At 43.6% G+C, this 14,595-nt stretch overlaps 1 pseudogene across 1 annotated transcript in view; it reads left to right on the top strand.

The window, feature by feature from the left end:
- Window positions 1-12,320, top strand: part of LOC309613165 — a 37,233-nt pseudogene extending 24,913 nt beyond the window's left edge. Inside the window, exon 2 of the transcript in view lies at window positions 1,752-12,320. The product of the transcript in view is annotated as an uncharacterized misc_RNA (transcript). The remainder of the gene's footprint in view (window positions 1-1,751) is intronic.
- The last annotated feature ends 2,275 nt before the right edge of the window (window positions 12,321-14,595 follow it).

Below are 14,595 nucleotides of genomic sequence, written 5' to 3'. Positions count from 1 at the left end.
TGGTGCAATGAAAATTCTCTGGAGTGGACAGTGGTGATGATTGTGCAACACTGTGATTGTGCTAAAAGCCACTGATTTGTACACTTTAAAATCGTGATTTTTTAGGTTATGTGAATTTTACCTCAATAAATTAAAAAATGATTAGAAAGTGTGATCCAATTCAGACTAATGGAATATAAGGAGAGCTTTGCTAAGAGTTTCTGGGAAAGTTCTTCCCAGTTTGCTGGGAGACATTCTGGAAGTTGTTCTCTTTTCTCCTCTGACCATTGTAATGCTTGAATGTGATACCCAGAACAGCTTGGGTCATCTCAACAACACTTGAAAAATGATGCCCATCTATGGAGGAGGGGATGTGAAGGTTACTTGCATGCTATTTTGCACTGTGCTCTGACTAAATGCTTCCCACTGGCTAGGATGTTCACTCTTGCAGCCCCACTGATGTTCACTCTTGCAGCCCCACTGAAAGGGGTGGGTGGGGGAGTAACTGTCCCCAAGTGGTACTCTAGGGTGCTGTCTATTCTGGAAGAATGGACAAGAGAACCTGAGCAGAAACAAGACATTTAAAGCACATGACAGACAAAGTCCTCCACCGTCAGCCCCTTCACATTCACTTTGTGTCTCTCCTTCTCTCTGCCCCTGTTACTTGGACCTGCTTTCACTTCCTCAAATGTGCTCATTGCTCCACCTCAGGGCCTTTCTAAATGCTGTTCCATGTTCCTGGAATGCTCTTCCACCACTGTGCCTAGTTAACACCTACTTATCTTTAAGCTTTCAGGTCAAACATCACCCTTCCTCAGGGAAGCTGTGGCAGTTATTATCCAAATATGGCCACAATTATATCTCCCATGGTACACTCTTCTTACAAGGTGTTTTGACACTCCGCCCATTGAGAAGTGTGATCTGTGTTCCTTTCCCTTGAATCCAGGTGAGCTTGAGACAACCATCAAAGTGACACTATGTGACTTTCAAATCTAGGTCATAAAATGTGAAAAGTTTCTGCCTGATTCTCTTAGGATGTTCACTCTTAGAACCCAGCCACCATGCCATAAGGAAGCCCAAGCAGCCCACAAAAGGGCCCCGATGGAGAGGAGCTAGGATCCCTGGCCCAAATCCCTGACTGAATTCCCAGCTGTCAACCAGCACCAACTTACAGGCCAGGTGAATGAGCCATCTTCGAGAGAACCCTCCAGAACCTTGATAACATCAAGTGACAGAAGCCGGACACAGAAGGCCACGTTTTGTATGCCTCCACTTATATGAAATGTCCAGATTATGAATATCTACAGAGACAGTAATAAAAGAAATTTTCACATATTGAGATATAGGGAAGTCATTCTGGCTTATACATGAGTTAACTTGAATTTTATGCTAACTAAAATAGCCTGCTTATGGCCCAGCAAACATACATTGTACATCTGCTTTAATTATTAGAGAAAAGGACACATTGACCAAAAGAAAAGAAGGTCCATGTTAAAAATAAAGATTAAATGCCTCTCTTCCTGGATGCCAATGCTGGTCCTCCTTTGACGATAAGACTCCCTTCCCAGGTGCCAAGGTCATGCTGACTTGCGGTATACATGCTGACCTATGTGTTTTTTTTCTTTTTCCTTGAAATATATCCCTGACTTATTTAATGTTCGTTGTTCTGACAAGATATAAAACTGTGCTGGAAACCATGCTTCTCTGGAGCAGTTTCTCAAATTAATGTAAATTAATTTACTCTCCAATCCCAGTCAAGTTGCCCCAGATGACACCACGTGGAGCCCAGACTTGCTGTCCAGGTTGAATTCTGCCCAAATTGCAGATTTGTGGGCAACATAAATGACTGTTGTTGGTTTAAGTCACTAGGTTTTAGGATAGTTTGTTACAGAGCTTCTGAGACAGAAGCTTTCCCTAACCACCTCTCCATTCCAAGGCAGGTCCCCTGTTGTCTCTGTATTTTTTTTTTAATTGTAGTACCTATTCAGTTTGTAATTAAATATTTGATTAATTGCTGTCTTCCCTATTGGCCAGTGTGCTCTGTCACTGTGTTTAGCAAGGACCAGTTCCCAAAGGTGTGTGTTTTCATGGTGTTTGAGAACTACGTGGCAGATATCGAGGTGGATGGACAGCTGGTAGAATTGGCTTTGTGGAACACAGGTGGGCAGGAAGAGATCACCTGAGGCCCCTTGCCTACCTGGATGCTGATGTTATACTGATGTGTTTCTCCACTGAGAGCCCTGATAAAGGGACATTTATCAGGAAACATCAGACATTCATCAGAAAACATCCCAGAAAAATGGACTCCAGTAGTCATTTCTGTCCCATTATCCTGCTTGGGAGAAGAAGGATCTTTGGAAGAAGATGAGCGCAGAAGGTGGGAGCTAACCAAGATAGGCAGGAGCCGGGAAAACTAGAGGAAGGCAGAAATACGGTGAACAGAATTGGAGCTTTGGGGTAGATGGGGTGTGCCTCAAAGACCAAAGATGGAGTGAGAGAGGTTTTTGAAATGGGCATGGGAGCAGCTCTGCAAGCCAGATACAGGAAGGAAAAATCTGGGTGCTTTGTCTTGGGAAACTGTGCTGCAAGGCACAGCCCTCATGCAGTAAATTTCAAAGAGCTATTTATTAATCTTAGCAGCTGATTACTGGCCTTTTTCATTTATCTATAATTTATCTAAGATTACATATCAGAAGTCATCTTGCTATCAGTGTTTAGAAGTCAACCGTGATTATCGATGATGTCCAAACCACCTGGCCTGCCAGGGTTCCTCTGACATCGCTCTAACAGCCCTCTGCTCTCCCATCTGACACACCAGGCGCTAATTCAAGTTATAACTGTGGTGCTCCAAGGACAAGGGTGCTTCAAGGACAAAGGACAACCCTGCCTGAAAAAGTGTCAGCGTTACACCCCCTACCGGACTCTTACTCTCCCTCCCTACCATGTTGTGATGGTTATGAAATTCCTGAGCCCACCTGGGCGATGCCCACCTGGGCAGCGGGACCTGTCCCAAATAAGGAAAGGCATCTGTCCTGTCCCACTCCCACCCTACAGAAGGAAAGTATATGTCCCTCGACCAATCAGTAAATGAAATTTTCACCTCTGACCATTCCTTTGTTTTCTGGCCATAAAGACTGATCAATAGCACATGTTCGGGCTTGAGTCTCCCAGACTACTAGGAAGTCAGCCTGCTGTTCTGGCAGTGACCCTTCCCTCTAATAAATTCTATCTTCTTTACATTCTGCCTTATGTCTGGAAATTCTTTTCCAACCCGCGTTCAGACCACGACAATAACTATACAGTGGTTATAACTGCTTTATAACTAACATGTCCTGCCTAGTGTCTGTCAGCTGCAAGGTATTCTGGTGAGTCACCGCTGCAGAGCTTTACTCCTAACAGATTTCACTGGCCTAGCTCTGGGGTAGGCATCCCGTTTTTGAAGATGTGCTCAGCCAGAAAGGCCCAAGTCCATGCAGCTGTGGCAAAGTTACAGTTCCATGGTTTCATGTTAGTTACCTTATAGTTACTTTGTAATTAGTGCCACTGAATGTACATTACCCCAAATAAATGTATCTGAAAATGTATTTTTTTTCTTTTTGTATAACTGGATTTCCTAGTACTGATATTTGTCATCCCTGCTGAAAGTGTCTTTTTTTTTTTTTTTAAGAAAGTGTATTTGAAAATAAAATCAGATGAAAAATTCATTAAAAAAATTCCTGTTCTGTCAGTTTCTCTAGCCAAAGATGGCTGTCTCAGCCCCCGGAATGTGTCTCATTCCGCCCCACACATCCCAGTACCCCTGGCCCCGGGCTGGGCTAAGTAAATTGGAATTCGGTTTCATGCCTGAGGCACTTAAACATTTCAGAAGGTGCTGTAACCTGCCTCACCTGGGTGGCGGGGTCTGGCTCTGGTTCACAGTGTCCCTTTTCCTCACCCTTTCAGGTTTCCTCCCGTCAGTTCTCTTGGGGGGGCATTCAGTGTCTATCATCTCTCCAGCTGACTAAACTGTTTTTCTGTATCTGTTAATATTTTTCAACTACTAATCAAATAAAGGCAGTTTTCTAAAAAACTGTGTTGAGCGCTTATCATGCATTAGCTAATTTGTAGCCAACATCCCAGGAAGTGGGTATGATTAGTCTCCTTTTGATGGATGGGAAAATCAAGGCTCGGAGAAGTAGAGCAATTTGTTCAAGGCCATGTAACTATCCAGCATTCACACCCAGTGCTGCATTTTAATAGAGCTTGTGTAGATAACCAGGATACTGCAATGCTGTCCTAGGTGGGAAATCAGAGTTGCAAGGGTACCACAGATGCATTTGTAAAAATGTTATCAAGAGCCAATACAGCAGGGTGATGGATAGAGATGTCACCTTGCCTGACTGAGATTTTGCTTTGCTTTCGCAGATTCTCTTTGGGAATGAACTTCCTGGATTTTGTGAAAGCTGCATCTTTTCACTCTCCTTGGGAATACCTCTTGAATCCACAATGAAGCTATAAAAAGGCTTATTGGGTTGGGTGGCTGTTAAGAAAACGCTACTCGCCAGACAATGGATCCTTTGAATTGGAAAAACTTCTAAACTGACAATTTTCTCATCTTCAAACAATTGTCTCATTGGTACCCATGAAAAGACCAAACTAAAAAGTGGATACAAAGAAATATAACACCCAGCCTTTGGGACTCTCTTAATAAGATGAAAGAACAGAAATTAAATTTAGAACAAAATTAAAAACCAAGTCTAGCATAAATTCCCCCTTTCCCTCCCTCTTATACACCCCTTATCCCCAACAGCCTGTCCTTGATCCTCTAGAAGATCTTTTGGATCTATGGATTCCTGGTCTAAACCCCCATCCCCTTTCACGAAGGAAACAGGTGGCCAGAACTTTTCCCAGGCCCTCCTGCAAATGACCAGGAAGTAGCTCAGCTGGAGGCTAATAGTCAAGATTTGATAGGTATGATATTAGAGGCTGTCTCCTCTAAAGTGAATTGGCCTAAAGTTGAATTATGCACTCAGAAAGATGGAAAAAATTTAACAGCAATTACCGTAGACTTCTGATAATAGACAATTACACTCCAAAACTCTTAGGAGAAAACTTGCATTCTATGTCCCTTGAAGACGTAAACCTTACCTTGTCTTTGAAATGTAAATACTCCAGGAGGTATCTAAAACCATGCCCACACTTGCTTGAGACTAAAGAGAGAGGATATTTTATTTATTTATTTACTTTACTTTTTTTTTTTTTTTCCCCTCGAGGCTTGCAGGATCTTAGTTCCCTGACTAGGGATTGAACCCGGGTCCACAGCAGTGAAAGTGCTGAGTCCTAGCCACTGGACCACCAGGGAATTCCCTAGTTTATTTCATTTTTGAGGGCTTTTAAAAATACAAACTGCTGGGGACTTGCCTGGTGGCGCAGTGGTTAAGAATCCGCCTGCCAATGCAGGGGACACGGGTTCGAGCCCTGGTCCGGGGAGATCCCACATGCCGCGGAGCAACTAAGCCCATGCACCACGACTACTGAGCCTGCCCTCTAGAGCCTGTGAGCCACAACTACTGAAGCCCGCGCACGCTAGAGCCCATGCTCCACAACAAGAGAAGCCACCGCAATGAGAAGCCCATGCATCGCAATGAAGAGTAGCCCCCGCTCGCTGCAACTAGAGAAAGCCCTCATGCGCAGCAACGAAGACCCAATGCAGCCAAAAATAAATAAAATTTAAAAAAATTAAAATTAAAAAAAATAAAAATACAAACCGCTAAAAGGGCTCTCTTGCCCAAACTCTAAATCACAGCCTCCTTAAGATTACAGCTGACTCTTGAACAACATGGGGATTAGGAGCACCAACCCTCCAAGAAATCAAAAATCCATTTATACTTTTACACTCATCCCTTGGTATCTGCAGTTCCACATCCACGGATTCAACCAACCATAGATCATGTGGTTCCTGTGCAGGACGTGCAGGTCCATGTCTAAGTGGACCTGTGAATTGAAATTCACAGCCTGTGTTGTTGGAGGGTCAATGTACTTGTCAAGAGCAAATACAAATCTTCAAAACCTTCTCCACAAATATTACCGAAAAGCTTTAAAGCAGGTAACCTTCACTTGTTATTTTGTCTAAAAGGGTCTATAAACAGCCTGCTTTGGTCATTTCTTAGGTCCTATACCTGTGTGACCTCCGTATGTACAAAATTAGATTTGTTTCTCTCCTGTTTCTCTCTCTTATGTCAATTTCATTATTAGACCAGTCAAAAGAACCCAAAGGGGTAAAGGAGAAATTTTCCTCTCCCAAACAGCTGTGTGACCTCTGTGACCTCGAACAAGGTACTTGACCCTTCTCTGCTTCGGTTTTAGTGTGTATCGTCTCACAATGACTGGAGCTCAGAGAGGACACGAAAGCCCTAACTGAGATAAAGACTAGGAAAGTTGGGGGAGATTTTGGACAAGACAGCATCTTTATCCTACCTTCTTTTCCAGCATGAAAACGTCCTTATTGTGTGGATCTGTAAGTTCATTATAACGACCACACATCATAGGTTTGTCTAGCCCATCTGGAATATCAGATAGTCTGTCCACTTGTTGTATGGATGAAACAGGAAACCCTGTGAAACCAAGCAGGACCCTGTGGGGCTCCCGGGTACAAATCCTTTCTGTGTCCCCCGTTTCTTGTTTGTAGGAAGTAAGTTTCATTCAGTCTCCTTGACCTTCCCTGAGTTCCAAAAGGGCAGATATGGGAAGGGAGGGAATGCAGGAACAAGGGAGGAGCAGTCAAGAAACAATAGTGCAGCCTTGGGGCAGCGTCCTGGTTCCTCCTCGAGGAATATATATATAACAATATCTTTGAGTTCTTCTGCAGAATTATGGCCCCCACATGGGTAGAGGATGGTAACTTGAGGCTGAGCACAAGATCCTTGGAGTACCACCCTGTTGCCTCACCAGCAACCAATCAGTAGAAAGTCACACACCCTGCAGCCCTCACCCCAAATTTTGCCTATAAAAACTTCTCCCCCCAAACAATTAGGGAGTTTGAGGTTTTTGAGCACAAGCCACCTGTTCTCCTTGCTTGGCCCTGCAGTAAACCTTTCTCTGCTCCAAACTCTGACGTTTTTGGTTTGTTTGGCCTTACTATGCTTCAGGCACACAAACTTTGTTTGGCAACACTTAGACTTGGCATCAGACTGTTTGAATGGTCAGGTCTCAGTCCAGCTGTCTGACCTGGACAGGTCACTTTGCCTCCTGAAGCCTTGTTTCCTCATCTCATCTTTAAAGCAGGATAACAATAATACTTACCTCCTGGGATAATGTGAGGATTCAATTACATGATACATGCAAAATGTCTCACACAGTGTCTAGTAAGAGGCAAGTATTTAAAAAAATAAGTCACTCCTATTTTTAGCACTGTGCCCAGTGCAACAATATTGCAAAAAAAGACAGTAGCTGTTTTCCTCCTTAATGAACCAGAAAGAATTTGAATTCCCCTGGGATTCAGACCCATCCCTTTGACTCAGCAGCTTAGATGTCAAAGTCTCAGGGGCTGTGAATGGCTTATATACAGGCGTGTCATATTTTCAAAAGATGCCTTGACTTGTCTGTTGAGGATACCATTTCTATAAAGTAGCTGTCTCCAATTTGTAAAACTCCATCTGCACTCCCCACCTCACCCCCATTCTCCAGACAGCCTTTCCTGCAGCTCCTAAGAAAAGGCACCCTACCAGGAGGGAGGTGACTAAATCTTGGTAAGGGACACTTAACTCTTTTGATCTCAACAAGCAGCTTTGCTCCAGCTGGGATCCTCTGATAAAACACATCAGCAAGATTTACCTCAAGAATTCCTTAATCCTTAGCCCTCTTGGTAAACAAAGCATTTGTTGAATTTATTGCTCATCCATCCCTCCAAAAATGTCCTGTTGGCAGTGGCATGAGAATGTCATTTTACCTAGCAGATTCATTTTACTTCCTCTAAAGGACTTACATTAATTGCCACTGCCTCTTCCTACCCCCAAAATTCCATTTTAAAATATTCTACATGGCAACGTTCCAATGTGAGAACTATGTATATGCCACAGTGCAGAAATCAGGACCTATGATCTCCGTGGGTTCCATTTTCTTAGTCCCTCTGGAGGAGAAGGGCTGGGCTGCAATCCCCACTCCACCACTCATAGTCAATTGTTGTGGGTCAGTTACTTCTCTGAGTCTCAGTTTCATTTGTAAAATGAGCCACCTTGCAGGACTTCATTCATTCAGTCATTCTACAAATATTTGTTCTACCAGAGAGGAGCAAGGTAGGCAAGGTTTCTGTCCTTCAAAGTAGTCCAGTGTGGGCACCAGACGTGAAACAAAGAGTCTCAGTCCAGCCTATGTAGGTGGCTCTGCCATGGTGCTGGTGTAGGGTGGGGGAATTCTGGGGCATTCTGAGGATGACTGTGACTTTACATTCCTGCTTCTCTCCAGGTGCAATTCAGGGAATGCCCTAAGCTCTGGAATTGCTGAGTGATGAGTCATCAGAGAACCGGGGGAAGGTAGGGGACCAAGGGCAATTGGAGCTACCCCTGGTCTCTGGGATTGAGTGGCAGGTTCCCAGAGAAGCCGACTCGGATAGTGAGATTATTAGGAAGTGAGATTATTATTAGGGAGGGCTCTTGGGTTCAACACCTAGGGAGGGGGATCGGGAGAGGGGAGGAGGAAGCTGGGTCCCAGAAAGGCCTCAACCTACCACAGGAAGCTCTGAAGTTGAGGGGTTCCCACGGAATTGTCCCAAGCTGGGGTGCGAAGTCTGGACCTTTATACTCCAGCATGGACCAGGCACTGGAAGTGGTCTGCCCTCAAGAAGGGGCATGACCTTGAGCCTTGGTTGGGGGACCAGGTGGGGTGCATCTCTATTTGGAAGCCTTCTCCTATCTCTATATCCCTTCCTTTTCTCAGCCCCTCCCAGCCCCCAAAATAGATCTGAGAAGAGAAACCTATTCTAGCCAGAGAACATTTAGGAAGAAATGAGATATAAACTGAGATCTGAAGAATGAGTGGAAATCAACTAGGAGGGAGAGGAGAGAGCAGGAAGAAGTTTTCAGGCTGAGGGAAGGGCATATGCAAAGGTCCAGTGGTAAGAGGGGGAGGCAATGGGAGGGGCAGGGAAGAAGTGCCTCTCATTCGGGATAACTGAAAATAGCTGAGCAGGGGTCAGTGGACTTGAGGTCGTCTGCCATTTACCTGAAAGTTACACAAACTCTCTAAACCCCAGTTTCTTTATGAAAGGGGATGATATACCTGCCTCCCAGTTTTTTTTGTTTTTTGTGTTTGTTTTTTTGGCTGTGTTGGGTCTTCATTGCCGTGTGAGGGCTTTCTCTAGTTGCGGCGAGTGGGGGCTACTTTTTGTTGCAGTGTGCGGGCTACTCATTGCGGTGGCTTCTCTTGTTGCAGAGCACGGGCTCTAGGGGCTCAGGCTTCAGTAGTTGCAGCACGTGGGCTCAATAGTTGCGGCACGTGGGCCCTAGGGCGCGCGGGTTCAGTAGTTGTGGCTCACGGACTTAGTTGCTCTGAGGCATGTGGGATCTTCCCAGACCAGGGATAGAACCCGTGTCCCCTGCATTAGCAGGCGGATTCTTAACCACTGAGCCACCAGGGAAGTCCCAGTATTTTTAGGATGACGTGAAATAACATGCACACAGTAAGGGCTTATAAATGTTGGTTGCTCTGTTTATTATTAATGGATATTGCTCTGAAAATAATAATGGTCCATTTGTTAATAATATACTCTTTGCCTAGAAAAATCATAGAACAAGAAGTCAGGAGTTGGCAAACTTTTAATTAAAGGATCAGATTGAGTATTTTATGCTTGTGGACCCCGTTACAAGTGGTCTCTTACAACTATTCAACTGTTGTAGCATGAAAGCAGCCACAGACCCTACATTAGAAAGTGGCGATGGCTGTGTCCTAATTGGACTTTATTTACAGAAAGAGGCAGCCAACCCCAGAAACCAGATTATTAAAACACCAAAGCAAGTCTCTGTGGTTCGAGAAGACATTTCAGGTCCTTCCTCTATGTACCCTTCCTTCCCTCATTTGGAATGCTCTCTGTACACATCAGTTACATATATTGGGTTGGCCAAAAAGTTTGTTTGGCTTCTCTGAACAAGCTTTTTGGCCAACTGAATATTTGCATCAGCGTGCAATATTACATAATGATAACAAGCAAAAAAGTGAGCTGCAACAAAAAAATTCCCATTTTGTCATCATAAGAGCTCGTGAATTCAGATTCCATGAAGTTCATGAGCTGCCATTTATTGCACTTGAGGTGATCAGTTGCAATGATCCTGTGTCAAGAAGCTGAAACTGCTCATTGCGATGATGAAGAATCATTCAAGAACTCTGCATTTCCTTCAATTGTCCTAGCTTGGTTTAACCCAAAAAGCAAAATCTGAGACGAGTTATTTTGGAAATAGTTTTTTGTGGGGAAGAATTCTGAGAAACTGGAGTGGGGGGAAGTGTGACAGTGAACTTGGGAAGAAGGTGAAATCAGTGCAGTGGTGAGTTACTGAGCTGGTTACTGCTCTGTGCAACTAGGGCTTAATCCCACTGGAGACCCTCTAGGGAACTATGTAGAATATGTCTCATAAATGTCCACCTGAGACATGGAGTATTCACTGGCTCCCATTGGTCAAGGGAGGTGTTACTTACCCCCTGCCCCACTTCAAGAATTGAGCATGTCAAGATCCTTAATGTGGTCAAAAGGAGGGCTATCAAGTTTCACCTGCACACAGCTGGTTGTGCACAGTAATGTATACACATAATTAAAAATTTAAATCAAAATTACTCTGTGGATTAAAGAATGTCTCTCTCTGACCACTGACCCCTAGCTATCCAGTCTTCCCCAGGGGCAATTTTTGTTTGTACTTTCTCGTATATCTTTTCAGATGTGTGCCATGTATAGCTATTGCTGAACCAGGTTTGTTTGCCTGATGTGCCACAAGCCAAAATGCTGAGGTGCCAAGATTTGCAGCAAAAAAAGGGTTTATTTACAAGGTAGTCAAGTGAAGAGACAGGAGAACAAATCTCAGATCCACTTCCCTGAAGGCGAGAGGCTTGAGATATTTATGGGATAAAGAAGAAGGATGGGGCTTCCCTGGTGGCGCAGCAGTTAAGAATCCATCTGCCAGTGCAGGGGACACGGGTTCGAGCCCTGGTCCGGGAAGATCCCACATGCTGCGGAGCAACTAAGCCCGTGTGCCACAACTACTGAGCCTGCGCTCTAGAGCCCGTGCTCCGCAACAAGAGAAGCCACCTCAATGAGAAACCCGCACAGTGCAACGAAAAGTAACCCCCGCTCGCTGCAACTAGAGAATGCTCGCGTGCAGCGACAGAGACCCAACGCAGCCAAAAATAAATAAATAAATAAATAAATTAATTAATTAAAAAAAAAGAAGGTTGGTCTTAGATATGGGGAAAGGTGATTGGAGGTAGGGAAAAGGTGAGGTAATCACTGTTCTACACAGACATATCTGAGTTACACGCTTTTTCATGGGATGTATGTTCAAAAATGGAGGCACTTAGCACGATCTGAAGGTGGCATTTCTGGCCCTCTGACATCAAAAGGTTATTCATCAGATGCCCGCACAGGCCCAATTTTAGGGTTGGTGGTCCCAAACAGTCTTGGCCTGATTGAGCTTGAACAAGACACAGCTGACTCCAAGTTCCTGGAAAACAACTCAGGCAAACATCTTATTGTTTAGGCTTCATGAAGCTTGCTGCGTATGCAATTTGAACAAAATAATTAAGGCAAGGTTGCCTAGTGAAGGTGGGCTACAAGCAGAGGGGTTTTTAAGCAAGCTGTTAGATAACCTCAAGAATTTCTATTAGTGACCAGTTTCTGTTAATCCTATGAGGCACAGTTTCAGAATGAGTTGGTTTGGGTTTTTTTTGCCCCAAGCTTCCCTCTCTTTATTTTTATGTATTAATTTTTTTTATTGGAGTAAAATTGCTTTATAATGTTGTGTTAGTTTCTGCTGTACAATGGAGTGAATCAGCTATATACATACCTATATCCCCTCCCTCTTGGACTTCCCTCCTCCTCTTCACCCCCATCTAGGTCATCACAGAGAAGGATGAGCTTTTTAATTATATGGAGAATGGTTTCATAGGTAAACAAATAGTATTTTCCCTTTCTTTAGACCATCGGTGACATACTACACACAGTCTCCTGGACCGTGCTTTTAAAAATTTCTATCTATGCATCTTTCTGATAATTACATATATATGTTTAGAGCTCCCTCTTCTTTGGAATGACTGCATAGTATTTCATTTACCTTAATTTACTTAACCAATCCCCCTACTGATGATATTGTTATTTCCAGTTATTTATTTATTTATTTATTTAATTTATTTATTTATACTTATTTTTGGCTGTGTTGGGTCTTCGTTTCTGTGCGAGGGCTTTCTCCAGTTGCGGCGAGCGGGGGGGCCACTCTTCATCGCGGTGCGCGGGCCTCTCACAGTCACGGCCTCTCTCTTTGTGGAGCACAGGCTCCAGACGCGCAGGCTCAGTAGTTGTGGCTCACGGGCTTAGTCGCTCCGCGGCATGTGGGATCTTCCCAGACCAGGGCTCGAACCCGTGTTCCCTGCATTGGCAGGCAGATTCTTAACCACTGCGCCACCAGGGAAGCCCTTTCCAGTTATTTTTTAAAAGTCAAGATGATTGAGGTATACATGCAGTAGTGTACAGCTCTATGAATTTTGATAAACCTATACAATCATGTAGTCACAACCGAGATGCAGAACAATTTCATCACTCCAAAAGCCTCCCTAGTGCATCTTTATACATAGTCATCCCCTTCATTCATCCCCAGCCCCTGGAACCACTGATCTGCTTTCTGTACCCTGTCCAAAAGGACTTTCCTTTTCCAAAATGTCATATAAATGGAATCATACAGGATGCAGCCTTTGAGCCTTGTTGCTTTCACTAGGCACAATGCATTTGAGATTCATCCATATTGTTGTGTGTATGAGTGTTTGGTTCCTCTTTATTTCTGAGTTATATTCCATGGTACAGATATACCACAGCTAGTTTATATCCATTCACCAGTTGGAAAACATTGGGTCATTTCCAGTTGGGGCAATCATGAATAAATCTGCTATTATTGCATACTAGTTTTTGTGTGGACATAAGCTTTTATTTCTCTTGGGTAAACATCTAGGAGTGGGATTACTGGGCTGTATGGTAACTGCATGTTTGACTTAATAAGTACTTGCCAAACTCATTTCCAAAGTGACTGTACCACTTTGTCTTTCTACCAGCAATATATGCCAATTCACCCGCATTTGGTATTGTCATTGTCAGTTGTTTATATTTCAGCCATTCCCATAGGTATATATAGATTTTTGTCTACCGCAAACAGTGCTACAATGAATATTCTTATACACATATCCTTTGTAATCGGGTATGAGTATACTGTAAGATATATTCTTAGAACTAGAATTGATGGGCCAGAGGATGTGAAAGGTTGTTCAGGTATGCCAAACAGCCTTCTGAGAAGGCGGGGCCAGTCTCCTTGCCTACCAGCTAGGTATAGCATTGGGTTGGCCAAAAAGTTCGTTCTGGTGTTTCCGTAACATCTTACGGAAAAAACAGAACGAACTTACTGGCCACAACTCAATAATACCTGTTTCACCACATCGTCACCAACACAGTGTATTACCCAATATCACTACAATTTTAAATGAGATTTCACTTTACACGACTGCTCTATGCATATCTATCTCATAGGGTTGTTGGTGAGTACTTAAAGTAGAGCTTTTAGAGCAGGGCCTGCCACCCACAGAGTGGCAATGGAGGTTAGTAGTTATTGTATGATTACCACTATTAATCATTATTATTTGCCTCTCTCTCTCTGAGTTCCTCATCAGTATATTCACAAACACTTTTCTCCAAAGAGCTCAAACATTCTGCCTATGGAATTTAGTTAATCTTTGTAAATCTCTTCAGACGCTGGCTAGGATTTCAGGCACTGTGGGTTTTACAGAATAGGGAAGTGTGACAGGATAGCACCGTTCTCAGGTTACAGAACAGATCTGTGTCCCACGAGGTCAAAATGAATCGAGTTTGGAACAGGAATGGGTTCCTCTAGGTTACAATGGCTGTGAAGCTTTTTTTCACTGCCATCCACTTTAAGAAATACACCAGGAACCAGAACACACATATAGACCTGAAACAAAAGTTTCTAAAACAATACTTCTATGTTTTCTATTTGTTCCATTCCATTTCATTGAAAATATGTTCACTGGGATATACTAATAGATTTCAAAATCTGCTATTGGGTTAAGACTAGTAGTTTAAAAGGCAGTGTTCTAGGTCACAAATGTTGACCTTTCTGGAAATACAACTGGAATCATAGAACCTCACACTCAGTTTTGGGTACATTATTCCCTTGTTCCTTTTTCTTCATTTCCTTGGGATGCTAGAGCTTATTCGTTCATCAATCATCTTCACAAATAGCTCTTGGATCCCTTATGTGCACTGCCCAGTATTAAGCGCCAGTGGAGAGAACAGGCTTTGAAGAGCAAGAGGCCTGGATTCAAATCTCACCTCCACCATTTGCTGGTGACCTTGGTTACGCCTCTGCAGTCTTCAAACAC

Source organism: Balaenoptera borealis, assembly GCF_965194805.1.
Source record: "Balaenoptera borealis genome assembly, chromosome: 16".
Lineage (NCBI taxonomy): Eukaryota > Metazoa > Chordata > Mammalia > Artiodactyla > Balaenopteridae > Balaenoptera > Balaenoptera borealis.
This window is presented reverse-complemented; position numbering and strand designations above follow the sequence as displayed.